Source organism: Terrapene carolina, unplaced genomic scaffold (genome assembly GCF_002925995.2).
Source record: "Terrapene carolina triunguis isolate 2854851 unplaced genomic scaffold, T_m_triunguis-2.0 Scaffold233, whole genome shotgun sequence".
Lineage (NCBI taxonomy): Eukaryota > Metazoa > Chordata > Testudines > Emydidae > Terrapene > Terrapene triunguis.
In genome coordinates this window covers 11,726,962-11,747,707 of record NW_020664584.1, presented here as the reverse complement: position 1 = coordinate 11,747,707, position 20,746 = coordinate 11,726,962, and the positions used below count along the sequence as shown (strand labels likewise).

At 46.9% G+C, this 20,746-nt stretch overlaps 1 protein-coding gene and 1 non-coding gene across 3 annotated transcripts in view; one reads left to right on the top strand and one right to left on the bottom strand.

Moving 5' to 3' along the window:
- The window catches only part of LOC112113603 (rho GTPase-activating protein 39-like), a 129,562-nt gene that overhangs the window by 41,029 nt on the left and 67,787 nt on the right, over positions 1 to 20,746 (top strand). Inside the window, exon 1 of one of the 2 annotated variants that reach the window (XM_026656750.2) lies at positions 12,044 to 12,273. The exons of the other annotated variant lie outside the window; for it this stretch is intronic. The gene's annotated coding sequence lies outside the window, so the exon portion shown is untranslated. Of the gene's footprint in view, positions 1 to 12,043; positions 12,274 to 20,746 lie in introns of those variants that run through there. 2 annotated transcript variants of the gene reach the window in all.
- TRNAT-UGU lies at positions 3,576 to 3,648 on the bottom strand. The gene has a single exon. It is a non-coding gene; the product is annotated as a tRNA-Thr (tRNA).

The following is a 20,746-nucleotide window of genomic DNA, read 5'->3' as shown; positions in this document are numbered from 1 at the left end:
CCCCCAGGATTTTCCCGGACATGTCCGGCTTTTGGGGATTTCCCCCCGGACGGGGATTTGAATCCCCAAAAGCCGGACATGTCCAGGAAAATCCGGACGTATGGTAACCCTAGACAACTGGGATGGGGGATAGGAACAAAGCAGGGGAGGATGAGCAGGAGCCATGGAGTGGGGAGGATAGAAGCTGGGGGGAGGAACCATGGACAGGAGGAGCCAGAGGAGTTGGACAGTAGAAGAGGGGGCAGGGTCTGGGGAGAGTGAATTAGGAGCAGAAGAGGACAGGGAGAGGTTGGGAGATTGGGGCAGAAGAATCCATGACTGCTTACAGAACCTGGGACTGAATTCGCTATTCCTGAGTCTCCACGTTCCTTTGCTATCAGCACATATCATTGGGTACCTCCTCCCCCGTTAGTGGCTGGTCCACAAAGAGGATGACAAGCTACTACTGCTACCAGTTACTCCATTAGCGCTACTGGTAGAGGACTGTGCTGTGGATCTAAAGATGACCGTTGCTCAGAGGTCACTGTGCTTCTATGTGATGAAAAAACAAACCTTACAATTTTTAAGTTTTCAAGAAATGTCAGAAACTACATTAACAAAAAGATGTTAAGTGTTCAGGTCGCAAAGTTGAACACTCAAAAGTTAGGAAATGCCAGAGGCAACCTTAATTTGGCCCCCCTGTGCATAAGCATTATGATACAGTCTTTAGTTCAGGGGTAGGCAACCTATGGCACGCGTGCCAAAGGTGGCACGCAAGCTGATTTTCAGTGGCACACATGCTGCCTGGATCCTGGCCACCGGTCCGGGGGGCTCTGCATTTTAATTTAATTTTAAATGAAGCTTCTTAAACATTTTAAAAACCTTATTTACTTTACATACAACAATAGTTTAGTTATATATTATAGACTTATAGAAACAGTCCTTCTAAAATGTTAAAATGTATTACTGGCACGCGAAACCTTAAATTAGAGTGAATAAATGAAGACTCGGCACGCCACTTCTGAAAGGTTGCCGACCCCTGCTTTAGTTACATGATCACATACAGTAGAACCTCAGAGTTATGAACCCCTCGGGAATGGAGAATGTTCGTAACGCTGAATAATACATTATGGTTGTTCTTTCAAAAGTTTACAACTGAACATTGACTTACATTGACAGCTTTGAAACTTTACTATGAAGACGAAAAATTTGGCTTTTAACCATCTTAATTTAAATGAAACAAGAACAGAAATAATTTCCTTATTGTCAAATCTTTTTTTCAAACTTTCCCTTTATTTTTTAGTAATTTACGTTTAACACAGTTCTGTACTGTAGTTGCTTCCCCCCCCTCCCCCCGTCTCTGCTGATGCCTGGTTGTGTACTTCTGGTTCCAAATGAGCTGTGTGGTTGACTGGCCAGTTCATAACTCTGAGGTTCTACTATACTATTTTCCCCCCTCTCATTCAGTGCACAGGATGGACCTGCTCTGGGAATGTATCAGGGTTGTGCAGTGAAGGAGTACTCCTGGGGGAATTCTGCGCCACTGTGCACATGCATAATTTATGTCCCCCACAGATTTCTTTGCTTCCCTGCAGAAAAATGACTTTCTGATGGGGAAGCAAAGAGAAGGCACAATAACAATCATGAGACCCTCCCCAGCAGTATGTTTCGGGTGCCCAGAGCAGCCGGCAGAGAGGTAAATCACTGTGGGGTAGGGGGTGAGACTGGGGAAGACCCTGATGGTGGCCCCTACCCTGCGTCAGGCTCAGCTGCTGGTCCCAGATGGACTGGAGAGGACGGGACTTCCTCTTCCCCTTCATGGCATCCGGGGCCGTGTCAAACCCACCCCCAGATTTCTCCCCCAGCTGTAGGAAGCTCTGCAAACTCTCCCTCCCCCCCGTGCTTCCTGCATCCATCACTCCTCAACTGCAGCGAGAGGGGTCACTGTACAGGGAGCTGCTCCCGAGTCTGCCCAGCACTGGTGCATCCAGACCCCCTCATACCCAGACCCTCCCACTGAGCGTCACCCCCCCCCGATGTGCCCCACTCCCCCTGCACCTGAGGGACGAGCCAAATGCATCCCCACCCTACCAAGCCCCAACCAGCTGCACCTGGAGCCCCACCCCACAGAGCCCCACTCCCCCAGCATCTGGACCCCCCTATTGAGCCCCCCATGCCCAGACCCCCCCACACTGAGCCCCAACCACCTTCACCTGGACCCCCTTGCAGAGTCCCATTACCGTTGCACCCACAACCTCCCAACAAACCTCTGTCCATCCAGATCCCCTCCACTGAGCCACCTGCACCCAGATTGCCCCTCATAGAACCCTCTCAACCCACACCTGGGTCCCCCCACACTAAGCCCCTCCACACTTGGATCCTGCTGTGACGTTCCACTGGTGTTATCTAGACTGGTGATCTGCTAAGTCACTCCAATCCTTGACTCTGGGAGCCAGCCTTACCCTGCTCTGCTGTGAGAACCCCCACTCCTGGGCTGTTCACGCACAGCCTCTGGCATGTAAGCTGCTTGGATTGTGCAACCGAATGACACTAGCCAATATCTCTGGTCCCAGACACAACCCTAGGAACCTCCATCTTGCATTGTCCAGTTATGCCTGCTGGACGCTGCAAGCTTATATGAGTTTGTCAATTTAACAAAGAAATTGATATGTACCAGGCTTGTTATCCCAAGGGGAGTCTCTGACACACTTCAAACCAAACGCACTGCTTCAGGTAGAATAAACAAACACAATTATTTAGTACAAAAGCTAGAATTTAAGTGATTCTAAGTCAAAGCACAACAAGTCGGATTTGGTCAAATGAAATAAAAGCAAAACGCTTTCTAAGCTGATCTTAACACTTTCAGTGCCCTTACAAATTTAGATGCTTCTCACCACAGTCTGGCTGGTTGCCCTACAGCCAGACTCTCCCCTTTGATCAGCGCTTCAGTCGCTTGGTGGTGGTGGTGTCTGTAGATGGAGGTGGAAAAGAGAGGAAGAGCTTGGCAATCGTCTCTCCCTTTTATCATCTTCTTTCTTTCTTCCTTCTTGGCTTTGCCCCACCCCCTCTTCAGAGTCAGGTGAGCATTACCTCATCGCAGTCCCAAACTGGCCAAGGGAAGGGGGGGTGACTCACTTGAGAGTCCAATAGATCCTTTGTTGTCACCTAGGCCAGTGTCCTTTGTTCCTGTGAGGCTGGGCTTTTTGTCCCATACATGCACTGATGAGGTGTGAACTGCCCTTCTGTTCCTGGAGAGTTTTGCCTGGGCTTGTTTTAAGCTATGAGGACACACTTTCAGCCTCATAACTATATACATGAAATTACAACAATGCTCAGTGCATCATTTGCCTTCTGAAGGCACCCGACATGACAAACTTTGCATTGGATACCACACAATCATAGAATATCAGGGTTGGAAGGGACCTCAGGAGGTCATCTAATCCAACCCCCTGCTCAAAGCAGGGCCAATCCCCAACTAAATCCCCAAATGGCCTCCTCAAGGATTGAACTCACAACCCTGGGTTTAGCAGGCCAATGCTCAAACCACTGAGCTATCCCTCCCCCCAACACACTCTGACCATACAAATTAACAGACCAGGCCCCAGTGAGACTTGAACTCACGATCCCTGGTTTACAAGGCCAGTGCTCTAACCCCTGAGCTATGGAGCCACAATCATACATACAATCATATTATAAGGATGAACACGGGAGTGCAGGGTGTTCCCCCGAGATACAGAGTGTCACAGCTGCCTTGCTGAGCCTGCCGGCCGACACCTTATGCACCTGGCATGGAGGTGTTTCTGGGGCAGGCCCGGTCCTTGCGCTGTGTCAGGGTTGGGTGCAGCCTCCCCACTGAGTCTGTGTCCCGGGGGGGTTCACAATGATCTCCCACCTCTGTGCAACCAGTGGCCTGTGCTCCCCAATGCCATGCTGGAGCCTCCACATTTATTTGACAATTTGCAGAATTTTAAAATATTGTGCACAGAATTTTTAATTTTTTGGCGCAGAATGCCCTCAAGAGTAAAGGAGGCAGTTATCTGTTGTCATTCTACCTCATCTGTTGGCAGAACTTGCAGGGTGTGCAGTGAATGAGGCAGGGATTACACGAAGAGTGAGTTCAGTCTCAAGGCTAAGGCAGTTACACGGTGCCCTGGAGAACTGGTCCTGATTCAATCACAGAGTTCATGTGTGGTGCTGGACAAGTCACTTAAACTGAGCTGGTGGTCACCGATTGCGTTTTCCTCATTTTCTGGGTGCCCAATTTGAGACCCTGGGTCTGGTTTTCAAAAGTGGTGAGCACCCACAGCTGCAATTGAAGCCAGTGGGATCTGTGCCAAGGGCGCCAGAACCTTTGTAGAAGTGGAGGGGCCAAGGCCAAAGTGGCGGGGGAATTAAAATACTATTTAAAAATCCCACAGAGCACAACTGTAATGTAAATAACCAGAATGCAAAATGTAGCCACATTATAATATTTAAGGTATAATTATAATATGAAGAAATGATAAAAATAAGACAACTTTAATTATAAATATCGGACTGCATTTTATTTTTGCACTTCATGTATTGTACTTCCATTGCATTTATCATTTTACTGCAGATACTCCACTATTAGTACTGCACTATTAGTATTAGTATTTACTGAACTGTAACTTGCAGTTCTGTAACATTACAGCTGAATCGTCCTTGTTTCTATATAATGCATATTTTAACAATTGTAACCTTAAATTGTAAATCTCCTTAGAAAAAGGCGTCCGCAAAATAAATAAAAATAACAATAAACAACTTTGACAAGAGGTAAACGTGTCCCATAGAAGAGCTACCATATAAAATGATTTTTTGTAATGTTTTATATAAAATAATATCAAATATCTATTTGTTTATTTTTAGAAAACCTAACGAATGCCATCATCAGGCTGTAGCAGATAGAAGCAATACAATATCTATTAAGCAAAACGTGTAAACTTAATGCAATTTTGATCATGCGATTATTTAGGATTGCTGTGGATAGCTAGGAATGCATCCGATCCCATGTCATAGTATATCTTGACCTTTAGCAGTATGATCATGTTTTTCCCACAGCGCATATGGTTGCCTCTGGCATTTCCTAACTTTTGAGTGTTCAACTTTGTGACCTGAACACTGGTGAGCTGTGCTCTGGAAAAAACAGGTCTTGGTCATCTCAAATGGGCACCCAAAGTTAGTGGACACTTTTAACCTTAATCTCTCTGAGCATTAGTTCCCTGTCTGTAAAATGGGGATAATACTCCCTCACCTCACAGGGGAGTTATGAAAATACATTTTTTAATGTTTGTGATGCACTCAGATATTATAGCGATGAGCATGATAGAAAAACTTATAAGGAAATGAATAGCTCTGTCCTCAGAGCACGTTTTGAGTAATATGCAGTAAAATGAGCCCCAGCGCCACTCATTGAACAATGAGGATAGAACAAAATATTACATAGCGGCTCATGCAGTGAGCACCGTCCATCCTGTACACTCACTGGGGCAGGAGTCCTTTGGAAAAAATAGTATATGAGTGTGTAATTAAAGGCTGTATCCTAATGCATATGCACTAGGGGGCTGAATTAAGGTTGTGCGGAGTTCTTCATTGAGCCATCTGCACTGATGCCCTAGACTTTTTTCTGAGCTGATCCTTTTAATTTAGAACCTAGTAAGCTGTGAATAGTTCTGTATTATTCCCTTCAGTGTGCATGCCCTTTGCATGTTTTTCAGTCCTGAATTGCATCTGCCCTTTGGTTGCCCATTCACCTACCTTGGTTAGGTCGGGTTGACATTCCTCACAGTTAATAGCTCTGAGTCATCTGCAAATGTTTTCATCTAGTTGTTTATTATTCCTTGTGTGATCATGAATGGGTCTCTTTACTAAGCATTCCTGAGGCTCCTAGACTGCAGTGTTCCCTTTCCTGGCTGTCCCACGTATGTCCTTCTGGGTTCTGGCTGCCTGCTCATTTGAGAGATGCTGCTGGTGGTGCCCGCATCGTCCTCTGTAGTCCCAGCTCTGATCCTCTCGTTCCGAAAGAGATAGCATTGGGGATCTCCCCCTTTTCCCCTTGTTGGATGGGGATCAGCCTACACTGCAAAGTTAGCTGTAAAAGTTTTAAGTAGTTTGCAGCTGTGCTGTCTTGCTGGTTTCGCTAGTTACAAAGGCAGCCTGTTCCAGAACAAAAATGATAACAGTCAGTTGTGTAGCTGTGGCTGCAGAATCCTGTTCTATTCCCAGTTCACAGCTCGACTGATGTGGGCCAATGCCCAGTCCCTGGAGCAGTTGCATACATTATGTATGATATAGGGCTGCCGATTAATAGCAAACTCATGCGATTAACTCAAAAAAATTAATTGCGATTAAAAAAATTAATCACGATTAATCACACTGTTAAACAATACAGTACCAATTGAAATTTATTAAATATTTTTGATGTTTTTCTACATTTTCAAATACATTGATTTCTATTACAGCACAGAATACAAAGTGTATAGTGCTCACTTTATATTATTATTTTTATTACAAATATTTGCACTGTAAAATGATAAACAAAAGATACTTTTCGATTCACCTCATATGAGTACTGTAGTGCAATCTCTTTATTGTGAAAGTGTAATTTACAAATGTAGATTTTTTTTGTTTGTTACATAACTACACTCAAAAATAGAACAATGTTAAACTTTAGAGCCTACAAGTCCACTCGGTCCTACTTCTTGTTCAACCAGTCGCTAAGACAAACAAGTTTGTTTACGTTTACTGGAGATACTGCTGCCCTCTTCTTATTTATAATGTGAGAAAGTGAGAACAGGCATTCGCATGGCACTTTTGTAGCTGGCATTGCAAGGTATTTACGTGCTAGATATGCTAAACATTCATATACCCCTTCATGCTTCAGCCACCATTCCAGAGGACATGCTCCCATGCTGATGATGCTCGTTAAAAAAATAATGAATGAATTAAATTTGTGACTGAACTCCTTGGAGGAGAATTGTATGTCTCCTGTTCTGTTTTACCTGCATTCTGCCATATATTTCATGTTATAGCAGTCTCAGATAATGATCCAGCACATGTTCATTTTAAGAACACTTTCACAGCAGATTGACAAAATGCAAAGAAGGTACCAATGTGAGATTTCTAAAAATAGCTACAGCACTCGACCCAACTTTTAAGAATCTGAGGTGCCTTCCAAAATCTGAGAGGGATGAGGTGTGGAGCATGCTTTCAGAACTTTTAAAAGAGCAACACTCCGATGCGAAAACTACAGAACCTGAACCACCAAAAAGGAAAGTCAGCCTTCTGCTGGTGGCATCTGACTCAGATGATGAAAAAGAACATGCGTCGGTCCGCTGTGCTTTGGATCATTATTGAACAGAACCCATCATCAGCATGGACGCATGTCCTCTGGAATGGTGATTGAAGTATGAAGGGACATATGAATCTTTAGCTCATCTGGCACTTAACTATCTTGCGACGCTGGCTACAACAGTGCCATGTGAACGCCTGTTCTCACTTTCAGGTGACATTGTAAACAAGAAGCGGGCAGTATTATCTCCTGCAAATTTAAACAAATTTGTTTGTCTGAGCGATTGGCTGAAGTAGGACTGAGTGGACTTGTAGGCGCTAAAGTTTTACATTGTTTTATTTTTGAATGCAGTTATTTTTTATACATAATTCTACATTTGTAAGTTCAGCTTTCATGATAAAGTGATTGCACTACAGTGCTTGTATTAGGTGAATTGAAAAATACTATTTCTTTTGTTTTTTACAGTGCAAATATTTGAAATAAAAATAATAATATAAAGTGAGCTCTGTACATTTTGTATTCTGTGTTGTAATTGAAATCAGTATATTTGAAAATGTAGAAAACATCCAAAATATTTAAATAAATGGTATTCTATTGTTTAACAGCGCGATTAATCGCGATTAATTTTTTTAATCGCTTGACAGCCCTAGTATGATGTTTTGTCAGAGCCGTTTCTAATCTGCAGGACGCTCTCATTCTTGGGCTGCTCTTCTCTTTGCACCAACGGCCCAGGCAGCAGCTGCCAACTCTCAGCCCATTCCGCTCCTTTAGGGCCTTCTTGCTAATGCTGAGAGGAAGCACTGAAGACAGTGGTGGTGGTGCGGGGAGTTCGGCTGCATCCTTGAGCTAGTCAGAATACTAGTGATGTGATGTTCCTTGTGAGAGTGGGGAAAGACTGGTTAGCATTGATCCGGTCCCCAGGGGATTTAGGGGGGTTGTCTTTCAGATTTTGCCAGGTGCACCCCCAGTGATTTACCACGACCTGAAAGCTGCCAGCAGGCCCGTGGTGCCCTCGGGTTTATTTGTCCTCATACACTGTAATCCACACCAGGGATTCAGCCTTCCCAGAGCCTGTGGCCCCATCTACACCAGCACATTTTACCTGTGCTTACAGTCCTGTGTGCTGACACAATGCTAATCTGGACTTTTGAGGTAGGGTTGCCAATCCTCCAGGATTGTCCTAGAGGCTCCAGGAATTAAAGATTGTGTCATGTGATGAAACCTCCAGGAATACATCCAACCACAGTTGGCAACCCTATTTCTGAGGTCCATGTAGAACAACATGTGTTCACCGGGATGTTAGCTGGGTATGGTTAAGCCCTATGGGAAGAGGGACCAGAGGTTGGGTGCTCAGGACTCAGGAGCCCTTTGTTCAATTCCCGGCTCTGCTATGCACTTCCTGTGGGACCTGGGGCCAGTCACTTTGTCTCCCTGTACCTCAATTCTCCCTCTGCACAATGGGGCTGATAGCACGGCAGCGGTGTTGGGAGGATAAATCCATTAAAGATTGTGAAGTGCTCAGATGCTGTGGTGCTGGGGGCCAGATAGGTACTAGCTAGAGCCAGCGCCGTGTTTAAAGATACCATTTCCTAATGTAGATGAGGCCCGTTGGTCTGGAAACAACCATCTTAGCTTGGGAGTGCCCTGGAAAGTGCATCTGAGATGTCAGCTCCCTTTAGAGAGGGGGAGCAGCTGTGTGGCTCTGACCATGACCCTCAGAGATTAGGGAGCTTACTGTTGTCTCATGAAGGCATTAAGAGGATTGGAGGCTGCCTGTTGGCTGGTGGGTAGGATCCTTGCAGAGCAGTGGAAGTAATGCTGCTGTCAGACTAGTTCTTGTGGGCTTGCTGACTCTCTTGAGTATTTGCTGCCTCCTGCTCTGAAGCTGTGCGTGAAGGGCAAGCAGACGCTTTGTCAGTCTGCTGATAATGCTTCCCTCGCTGCCTAATCTGTGCTGACATCGCGTCTGCCAATGGGAATCCTTCCCCAGAAGTTTTTTCCTTGTTTGGTGGAAATGAGGGAACAGTGGGAATCTCCTTTAATGTTTAAGAGGAAAACTTTCCAGACAGTTGCCCCTGCCTGTGAGGAGGCATCTGTTGAGCACCTTTTCATCTCCCGGTGTTTCGGGTCACAGGATCACAGTGCCCTCTTCCCAATACCAAGAGGAATTCAGGGAGTGCATCTAGCAGTTAAAGCAGAGCTCCTCAATTCTACTCCTGACTCAACTACCTCTGGGGAAGATGGGGTGGCGTTAATGCTTGGAAAGCACTTGGGGATCCTCGGATGAAAGGTGCCATCTAGGGGCCCAGGAGTGTTGTTGAGTACATCTTCCCACATTTGCACAGGAAATGTCTTGGCATGCAGAGGAACTGAGTTGTAATTACCAAAAGATCATTAGTTTGCGAGGTCAGATTGCTGCTGTAGCTGAGTGCGTAGCTCCTCGTCAGGAATGCACAGCAGTGCTTGTGATCCAAGCTGTAATATTTTTTCTAATAATTTCTCGGTGAGGTATTGTTAAACTTGCTGTATATTTTCTATGCTAGATCTTTTTTTGGCTGGACAGGAAAGAGCCAGGATGCGGGCTTCGGAGATTCATTTCAATGGAGGTACAGTATTTCCAAAAGCCCAGCTTTGGAATGGTTCCCAGGCTTTTGAAAGCAGTGAACCTGCAGACGTACCCTGGGGGCAGCTGGCGCTTGTTGCTCTGCACGGCATAGCATGCAATTAAACTGAGGCTGGATGGGAGCAGAGTTGGGCTGGGTTCATCTTTGTTTTCCTTACTATTTAGAGTCCCAGAGCCCGAAGAACCGGCCTCTGTGAAAGCTGGTCAGTGTGGCAAAGGGGCTGAGGTTGAGTGCTTGCTGGCGCTCCCTGCCCCTCTGGCAGTCAGTCCCAGATTGGGGCAGTGCGCCTGGGAAGGTGAGGGAGGGAGGCTACTTTGCTGACTGTCGGTCTGAAATGCCCAAGCCCTGAAAGGCCAAACGGCTCATCTCAAGGTTCACTGAGCTGAGCAGGCGCCGTGGCCTGGGGCAGAGGAGGCTCTAGTGGAGGCACATGGGAGATTGGGGCTTTTAATCTTGCTGTAAAGTCAATGAGGAATAAGCCTTTGGGCCATGTGCTGCCTTGTCTCCACTAGGCCTGCTTGAGGGTGGGCTCCAGGAAGCAGCGGCCGTGGTAGTAGAAAGCATTGTCCCATGAGGTGGGAGCTGTCCTTAATGCCCTGTGCCCTGCCACTCAGGGCAGCCCCAGGAGAACCTGTCCTGCTGCTCCAGGCCCTGGGCAGGGGGTGGGTCCCCCAGCAGGAATGGGGAAGCTTGGTCGTCCTGCCCCCTAAGACTTTTGGGCTGCCCAGGCCACATCCAGAACAGCCTTTCCCGATGGGCTGTTGTCCGTGGCCTTTGGCCCTTAATAAAACATGAGGCAAGTGGCTGCAGCCTGTGTGAGGGTCTGAATGTTCCCATCCTGTTGTAAGGGCCTGGGACAGGCATCTAAGGGCGGGGTTAAGGCATCTGGGTGGAGCCCCACAGCTGAGCCCTGTTACCACTCTGGGGGCACAGAGGTGGCAGCAATAGACCAAGTGTAAGAGGGGTAGCCGTGTTAGTCTGTATCCACAAAAACAACGAGGAGTCCGGTGGCATCTTAAAGACTAACAGATTTATTTAGGCATAAGCTTTCGTGAGTAAAAACCCTCACTTCTTCAGATTCACTCCATGCATCTGAAGAAGTGGGTTTTTACCCATGAAAGCTTATGCCCAAATAAATCTGTTAGTCTTTAAGGTGCCACCGGACTCCTCAGTAGCAATAGACTCTCTCTTTCCTTGGGAGGAGCAGCAGCAGCCCCCCTCCTCAGAACAGCAGGGCCCCCCTTTCCCTTGGAGTCAGCTGCAGGGGCTCCCTATCCCTCTAGAGCAACTACAAGGGTGGCAGCAGGGAACCCTTTCCCCACCCCACAGAGGCAGGGGGTGTTTCACTACTTACCTCAACAGCCAGGCTTTATCTGCTTGGGTGAGTGGGCCAGGTCTCCTGCACTGTTCTCTTTCTGCACATACTGGGGTGGTGGTGGCACAGGGGCTTGACATTAACACTCTATCAAGAAGCATGGGACTGTTCCTCTCTCTTGGAGTTGTTGTCTCAGGCTCTTGGCACACTCAGGCAGATGTCATAGGGATGGTAGTCATGCTCGGGTCACATTTTCAAGTTTCTTTTTACAATCATGAGGGCTAGAAAATTACTTTTTCTTTTAACTGAAAGCTCAGCTTCAGCTGTAATCACGTGACTCCAGGAGCTGGGGCACAGGTCTGTAGTGCTATACCTCTAGCTCTGGCTGGGCTGCTTTGGTTATGCTATCCACTCATCTTTCACTCTTGTGGTGCACTCATGGCCTGGAGCTAGCACTGCATTTGAGGGGATTTCCCTCAGCCCCCTCGCTGAGTTTCTCCCAAGAAGTCATGGCTGTTTTGAGGTTCCTGTTTCCTTTCCCTGTGAGGCCTCTGCAGCAGAGATGCAGCCTGTGTTTCACAGGAAGCTGTTGTTAGTTTTGGCGTCTAGCCATAGTGAGCCCCTGCAATGCACCCTCCGTTCTGGGCAGCCTTCCGCAGGGGGTTGGCTGTCCTCTCTGCAAAGGGGCCAAAGCTCTGCTTCCAGCAGCTGCTGCTGCAGCCGTGAGACCCAGTGTAAAATCAGGCTCTAGTTGGGTAGTTGGAAGCATGCTGGCAAGATCTGCAGTAGGTGGAAAGCTCCCTAATTGATATGGGGGCCAGATGTAAAATCCGTGATGTCAGGGAGACTGGGAGTGAGAATTATCTCTGCACCTATGAGGGAAACAGCCAAATTATCTTCTCTGGAGCCCTGCCTTTTCAGAATGGAGCCTTGGGAGCCTGTGCTCTTCCCAGCGGGGACGGAGGGTTAGCGCTGGCATGAGTTGAGGCCAGTGGGTTCTTTACAACATTGCTTCTTCTAAAATGTCACAGGCAACTGTTCCAAAGGTGAGTGGCTGGGGTTCGGAACCCACAGTTCATATTGACTTCAGTGAGTGCTGTGGGCGCTGCCTACTTCCGCGAGTGGGCAGAGCTTTCTTCCTCCTGTCCCAGACCCACTGGAGTCTTCTGTTCCATGCCTCCTGTGTAACAGTTACCCAGCCGCAGGGCATGCTCCATTGCCCCGGGAGCTGGCTTTTGGAGGGAGGCTTCCCTGCCCTACTCATGGCTGGCTGTTTGCAGGCTTCCAGCGGAGCTGTGTGTTGATGTGAAAGGGTCAGACCTGGATGGTGGCAGTGAGCCATTTGTTCTGTATTTTCACAGACCAATCCACGTCTCATGCTGAACAGATGCTGCTTTGTTTGCACAGTGCCTATTTTCAGAGGCAGTAGAACCTTTTGAGTGTCGGCTGGAGTTATATTTACCTTGGTTCCTCTGTCATTTTTGCTGCTGGGATGCCTGTGTGTGTATTAGCTGTGGAGATATACACCCATGCTTTTATTTTTAGATTTAAATGACAGCTTTCCTGGGCTTGGCGGAGAGGAGCCAGACAGTGAAAGTCTTGCCACAGGAGGAGTTGACTTTCGCTGTCCTCACTTCAGAAGTGAGCCAAGCCAGCTGGCAGGGCTGTGCGGTCACTAGGGGAGAGCTTAGACAGAGCTTTCCAGCCCCACATGTCAGCTCCAGGAGGCAGGTGAGCACTCCTATAGGGATGAGCCCTGATGCCGTGAAAGGGTTGGGCTAGTGGGTTTGTGCAGCCTAGAGAAGTCCAGGAGTCTGGGCTTTGTTGCTCAGCAGGCATGTGGAGGTCTCTCCAGCAGGATTTCTGTTACTAGCTGGAGTCCTGTGCAGTTTGCACAGGTCGCTCTCTCAGGAGTGGGTGGCTGTTCTGGCCTGACGGCAGGTTGGCCTGCTGGAAGCAGATGCTGTGCTATGTATGTAGGTTGGGGGAAGGGCACAACACGCTTGAAAGGAGAGACAGGGTGGGGCTGTAGGGATGACACTGTTAAACCTCCAGGTGGAGACTGCCTCAGCTCTTCTGCCAGTTGGCAGCCTGGAGCTCTGGGGAGGGGAAGGGAGACTTCTCCTTCCTCTCCAGTTCCTGTAGGGCGGGGGCGAAGGATGGAGTCCAGCCTGCTGAGTGCCCCGCCCATCACCTGTGGGAAGACACCTGCTTCATGCTAAGGGGGGAGGGATAGCTCAGTGGTTTGAGCATTGGCCTGCTAAACCCAGGGTTGTGAGTTCAATCCTTGAGGGGGCCACTTGGGGATCTGGGGCAAAATCAGTACTTGGTCCTGCTAGTGAAGGCAGGGGGCTGGACTCGATGACCTTTCAAGGTCCCTTCCAGTTCTAGGAGATGGGATATCTCCAATTATATAATTATAGTTTGCCTTCTCTGGCTGAGGTCAGGGGGTTTCCTTGAGCCCCACAGGGTGTTGTCACGGAGTCACAGGCTTGGCACTCTGGCACGGCTCTGAATGAAGTCAGGCAGGACTCTAGTGCAGTGTCTCTCCACTCGGGGTGCGCACTCACCTGGTCAAGAAACCTCCTTGGCTTTAGCGCCTCCTGGGTCTGACCTCGGAGCCTTCAGCCCCCTGTCCATCCATGGGCTCCCCGCAGCCAGTCCTGCTGGATGGGACACCTGGGGAAGCCTCACACGCCCCAAAGGGTCCTGCCTCTAACTCCGCAATCAGCAATGACTCTCAGCCAGCGTGTAACACAGAAAGTTCATTAGTTATCGGGAAGACAACTTAGAACGGAGCTTGTTAGCACAGAAAGCAGGAACATTCAGCAAAGTCCATCCTCAGGGGATCCAGAGCCCTGGACTCTCCCCAGTTCAGCCCAGCTCCTCTGACTCATCCTCCACTTTTCAGTATTGTAGTGTGCGTGCTAGAACTGGAGATGCTGGAGCAACAATGGCTTCACCAGCACTATGCAGAGAATCAGTGCACCTCTCTACTCCTCCTGTTCTGCCCTCCCCTGGTTAGAGAGCCAGGGCTCATGTTACTCTCAGCCCCAGTCTACGCTGGGAGCTTTTGTTCAGTTGGTTTCCACCAAGACTGCTAAGCCCCTTTCAGAGTCACTGTTTTCCAGGATACAGCCCCCCCCCCCACACCCCGCCTGCGAGCATGGCCTGCATTCCTCCTGCCGGGATGTGTGAGCTTGCATTTGGCTGCACTAAAACACGTCTGCATGAGCCCAGTTCCCCAGCTGATCCACTTTGCACTGTCCTTGTCACGGTTTATCAGCCCATCAGCTGCTCAGCAATGATTTTTGGTTTCTTTCAGATCATTGATCGCTATGGAATAGTGTTTGGCTGTGAATGATCCCTGTGGGACCCCAGTAGTTGACAGGTATCCCCCCATCCCACTCCCTCCCCAAATAAATGGGGTGGGGGGGAGAAGAAGAGTGGAAATGAGGAATATCTGAATTTCCTCCAGTCTGTAAGAGTCTGGTGGGGAGGAACTGCCTTCAGAATAATGAAATGAAAGCCCTTGGGTAGAGCTGAAATGGGTAAGATAATGTTGATTGCTATTTATTGACGCACGGCTGAGCAGCGCTCTGGGGAGCCTGTGTACAGCAGTGGGGAACTGAGAGCTCTGCACATTAGAGCAAGAAAGATGTTTTAGACCAGTGGTTCTCAAACTTTGTACTGGTGACACCTTTCACACAGCAAGCCTCTGAGTGCGACCCCCCCCCTTATAAATAAAAAAAAATGTTTTTATATATTTAACACCATTATAAATGTTGGATGCAAAGCGGGGTTTGGGAGGGAGGCTGACAGCTCGCGACCCCCCCATGTAATAACATCACGACCCTGTGAGGGGTCCTGATCCCCAGTTTGAGAACCCCTGTTTTACACCCACAGTCCCTCTGCTAGGAGCTTCCTGCTAGTGTGCTACCCCCTCTAGTTTGAAATGTCCCTGGAGGTGGAGCTCCTGCTACTGACCTGGAGGGCTGTTGCCCAGTGCAGTGGATTTTGCTGTGTTGGGAAATGTTTCCTGGTGTTTGTGCTCCTCTCCAAACCAAGCTGCCGTGTGAGGCAGACGCAATATTACCTGAGCTGAGAAAGAGCTCTGTATAAGCTTGAAAGCTCGGCTCTCTCACCACCAGAAGCTGGTTCAATAAAGAATATTGCCTCCCCCACTTTGTCTCGCTAATAAGTAGGGCTGTCAAACAATAAAAAAAATGAATGGCAATTAATCGCTCGATCAAAAAAATTAATCATGATTAATCACACGATTAATCACACTGTTAAACAATAATAGAATACCATTTATTTAAATATTTTTAGATGTTTTCTACATTTTCAAATATATTGATTTCAATTACAACACAGAATACAAAGTGTACAGTGCTCACTTTGTATTTATTTTTGATTACAAGTATTTGCACTGTAAAAAAACAAAAGAAATAGTATTTTTCAATTCACCTAATACAAGTACTGTAGTGCAATCTCTTTATCATGAAAGTTGAACCTACAAATGTAGAATTATGTACAAAAAATAACTGCATTCAAAAATAAAACAATGTAAAATTTTAGAGCCTGCAAGTCCACTCGGTCCTACTTCATGTTCAGCCAATCGCCCAGAAAAACAAGTTTGTTTACATTTGCAGGAGATAATGCTGCCTGCTTCTTGTTTACAATGTCACCTGAAAGTGAGAACAGGCGTTCTCATGGCACTTTTGTAGTCGGCATTGCAAGGTATTCATGTGCCAGATATGCTAAACATTTGTATGTCCCTTCATGCTTCAACCACCATTCCAGAGGACGTGCGTCCATGCTGATGACAGATTCTGCTTAATAACAGTACAAAGCAGTGCGGACCAACGCATGTTCATTTTCATGATCTGAGTCAGATGCCACCAGCAGAAGGTTGATTTTCTTTTTTGGTGGTTCGGGTTCTGTAGTTTCCGCATTGGAGTATTGCTCTTTTTAAGACTTCTGAAAGCATGCTCCACACCTCGTCCTTCTCAGATTTTGGAAGGCACTTCAGATTCTTAAACCTTGGGTCGAATGCTGTAGCTATCTTTAGAAATCTCACATTGGTACCTTCTTTGCGTTTTGTCAAATCTGCAGTGAAAGTATTCTTAAAACGAACAACATGTGCTGGGTCATCATCCAAGACTGCTATAACATGAAATATGTGGCAGAACGCAAGTAAAACAGAGCAGGGGACATAAAATTCTCCCCCAAGGAGTTCAGTCACAAATTTAATTAACACATTTTTTTTTTAACGAGCGTCATCGGCATGGGAGCATGTCTTCTGGAATGGTGGCCGAAGCATGAAGGGGCATACGAATGTTTAGCATATCTGGCACATAAATACTTTGCAATGCTGACTACAAAAGTGCCATGCAAATACCTGTTCTCACTTTCTGGTGACATTGTAAATAAGAAGAGGGCAGCATTATCTCCTGTAAATGTAAACAAACTTGTTTGGCTTAGTGATTGGCTGAATAAGAAATAGGACTGAGTAGACTTGTAGGCTCTAAAGTTTTACATTGTTTTGTTTTTGAGTGCAGTTATGTAACAAAAAAAATCTACATTTGTAAGTTGCACTTTCAGGACAAAGATTGCACTACAATACTTGTACGAGGTGAATTGAAAAATATTTTTAATCATTTTTACAGTGCAAATGTTTATAATCAAAAATAATATACACTTTGATTTCAGTTACAACACAGAATACAATACATATGAAAATGTAGAAAAAATCCAAAACGTTTAATACATTTCAATTGGTATTCTTTTGTTTAACAGTGCGATTAAAACTGTGATTAATTTTTTTGAGTTAATCGCGTGAGTTAACTGCAATTAATCGACAGCTCTACTAATAAGCATTACTTAGTCAGGGAAATCTTTACGCACGAAGCTTCATGGTATCTATGCACTGGTTTAAAGACCATGTGACCTGGGCTGGGAAAGTATTTTTCCACCATGCTTGTCCTGCCCAAAATTCATGTTGCCCAGTAAAAATCTTCGGTTGTCCAAAGTTTTGTGTAGCGTATGTAACATTTACAAGAAAAACAGTTGTGTCCCTAATAGCAGTGCTTGGATTTCTCTCATTTGTTGTTTTAAATTTGATTGTCTTCCGCATGTTCCTTTCTCTCAGTTCTGCGTCTTCCCCCCTCCATTTAGTTATAACTCCTGTTTTCGCTGCATCTCTGCTGGCCTTGTACTGAGCTGTTCATCTTGGGGGAGGGAGGGAGAGGAAGAGGGATAAAGGCCTAACTAAGGGGCCCACGTAACTTTTTATTGTTTAGAAGGGCTGTGGTTCTGTTTGCCCATAAGGGCTTAGCAGCTGTCTGTGCACTATCTTGTTTCCTGTGTGCAGCATATGTGACTCAGTCTGTTAGGGCAATGCTAGTACTTAGCACCGACCCAGCAAATAGGAATTCTCACAGTGGCTCGGAGAGGTACTTCTGTGTAGCCACACTCTGTTGCTTAGGCACTGAGAAGCTAAGCCCAAGGCTGTGTCAGAAATCAGCAGCAACAGAGCTGGGATGAAGATGTGGGAGTGCCAGGTTTCCAGTCCCATGCCTGGCCCGTGCTAGGGTTCTAGATGAAGCATTGCATGCTGGCATTTGTAATCTCCATGGCTTGTGTTTCTATAGTAAAGTCGAGCATTGCTGCAATTGGTTCCATTTAATAAAAATGTGATGACCTCAGGCTAATGGTACACTGCCCATGGGGCCTGTAGGTGGGCAAAGTCTGGGTTTTCCTCCTACCATAGAACACTGCTTCCTGGGCCAAATGAGGTGTGCAGTGGACTCTCCTGTTTCAAGGGTAGGTAAATGCTCCACTCTCCCACCTCCGCTTTCCCATGAGACAAATGGATAATATGCAGTGCCCTGGGGGTTTGAAAGTGACAGGGCTTAGCAGGCTGGTGTTTTCTCTTTCCCTCGCAGTGACTGTGCAGAACTTGTGCAAGGCTTGTCATTGTGCAGGACTTGTCATCGGGAGCTGGTCCGAAGGGCTGCAGAATAACAGGTGTGCTGGAGACTTTCACTCTGAAATATTGATTGGGCCAGTGGAAGGTTATGAAAGCTAGAGGTGGGCTCTGCAGTTCCTGGCCTTAGCCAAGCGGGGTCCCCGGGAGCTGAAGTCTGGGGGAGAGTCAAACTTAGTCGGATTGTCTTTGAAGGAGAAGAGTTTGCAGATGCAAGTTAAATCTGGCATGGAGCTTGGCAGGAGGACAGCGACCTGCAGCCTCCCCTTTTCTCTGCCCAGTTTATAAAATAGCGTTTAAAGTAAATAAAATGTCAGCCTTGAAGGGCTGTTAAAGAGGGAGAGAGGGATGGAGCCAGCCTGTGAGGACAGCTCCTCTGCCTGTGTGAAGTATTCCCGCTCCCATCTCCTGCATTCTCTGTGCTGGGAAAGGGTTGGGGGAGCTCTGGAGCTGAGCTAGCTGGCTGACCTGGGCATGGAGGAGGCTGGCAAGTCAGTTTGCAGCAAGCCTCCTTATAGTAAATGGTGAAAGCTGTTGCCATCAGAGCACTGTAGCTCTGCTGTGTGGGTTCCCATGGAGCAGATCAATGGGTAAAATGTCTGCCCAGCTCAGTGCACCTGCCACAGACAGCAGGATGGCGCAGAAGCCTGTGTTTCGCTCCTTCCTGAGGAAGTGTTGACACTGGCCTTTTCCCCTAAAACTTCTCACCGTTGCACTAGCTTCTGTGTAGCTCCTAATTGTACAACAGATAAGGCCCCCACTGTGTGCCCACTGGCATTTTAGGTACCATCTCAGAGCATGTCTAGTGGGCACGGTGCTTAAAATGCTGGTAGCCACAGTGCTTTATCTATGCTAGTGCTCCCCGCAGCGCTGCCACCAGTGCAATGGAGGAACATTTCGGGGACAAGCGTAAATGCCTTTGCTGTTGGTCTTTTCGGGAAGTTCCATAGCAAGCAGCCCAGAGCTGCGCTTGATTTTCAAAGCGGTACAACCCTTGCAATGTAATTGTGTATTTACAGAATGCAAAGGAAACATCTGAAATCTATGAAATAATAGAGGCTACATGCTGGGGCTGTATTTCTGTGGTTCAAAGGGTGGCTTTATTTGCCAGCCAAATGAATCATTTCAAGCTTTGGTTACTGACTACATGACAAACCTGTTACCGAGTCTAGAGACCTGGTCAGGTAGGGCTTCTGGAGTGTTACTGTATTTCAGCCAAGATGACTGAAGATGCACATACACCCTGTAGAGTTTGCTCCTGAGAAGGCCAGGCAAAAAGCCCTGGGAAAGGTTTGCTCTGGGTTTTACTTGAGATGGCCCTGACCTAGGGCCGATTTTATAGGGACAGTCCCAATATTTGGGCTTTGTCTTATATGGGTGCCTATTGCCCCCCACCCCTGTTCCTATTTTTCAGTTGCTGTCTGGTCACCCTAGCCTGAACTAAAACCATGGAGCCATACTTTTTCACTCTTGGGGAAATGCAGAAGTAAATCCAGACTTTGTGACTAGACCCTGTACCCTACAATAGGCAGAAGTAAAACCCTGGAACAGAACTTTGTCTGAGTTGGGATCTGGATCTGAACTTTATGATGCAGGCTGTTCTCTAACCTTCATGCTGATTCCTTCTTGTCCCCTCACATTCACATTACTGCCAGGGGCACTTTGCTTTGACCTGATAAGGCTGGTTTGTGATTATTTTATGTTCAGCGGGGCACTCCAAGCTGGGATGTTATCTGTGTAAGATCCTGGGTTTAGCACAGCTTTGCAGAGTTCCTGATCTGATGTTCAAACTTGGATTGTGTCAGCCCAGTGCTGGCTTCTCTCTAGGAATGTGCTGCCTCCCTCTCTCTCTTTTTCCTTTTGTTGTTTTGACTCTTTCTTTACACATAAGAGTAATTGAAGTGGAGTGTGGTACAGAGTGATCTGAATGTCCCTTTGTTTCATTGCAGCCTGGCAATTTACAGCTTCCAGATATTTACCAGAACAAAGAGGTCATAAGCCCAAATCTCAGGTTAATTTGCCTTTGCACACAAAGGTAAAAGTAAACACTAAGAGCAGCAGACTATAGTTAGCAGCAACACAAACACAGCCAGAGATTGGTGCCATTAGAAGGGGTTGTGAAGTTGCTTTCACTATTTACTCCCTGCCTTCCCTCTGTCCTGAGAAATAGCTACACTTCCAGAGCCCCTTGTTTCAGAGCTTCAGAGTAGCAGCCATGTTAGTCTGTATCCGCAAAAAGAACAGGAGTACTTGTGGCACCTTAAACACTAACAAATTTATTTGAGCATAAGCTTTCGTGGGCTAAAACCCACTTCATCGGATGCATGCAGTGAAAAATACAGTAGGAAGATAATATATACACAGAGAACATGAAAAAATGGGTGTTACCATACACACTATAACGAGAGTGATCACTTAAGGTGAGCTATTACCAGCAGGAGAGAAAAAAAAAACAACTTTTTGTAGTGGTAATCAAAATGGCCCATTTCCAGCAGTTGACAAGAAGGTGTGAGGAACCGTAGGGGGGA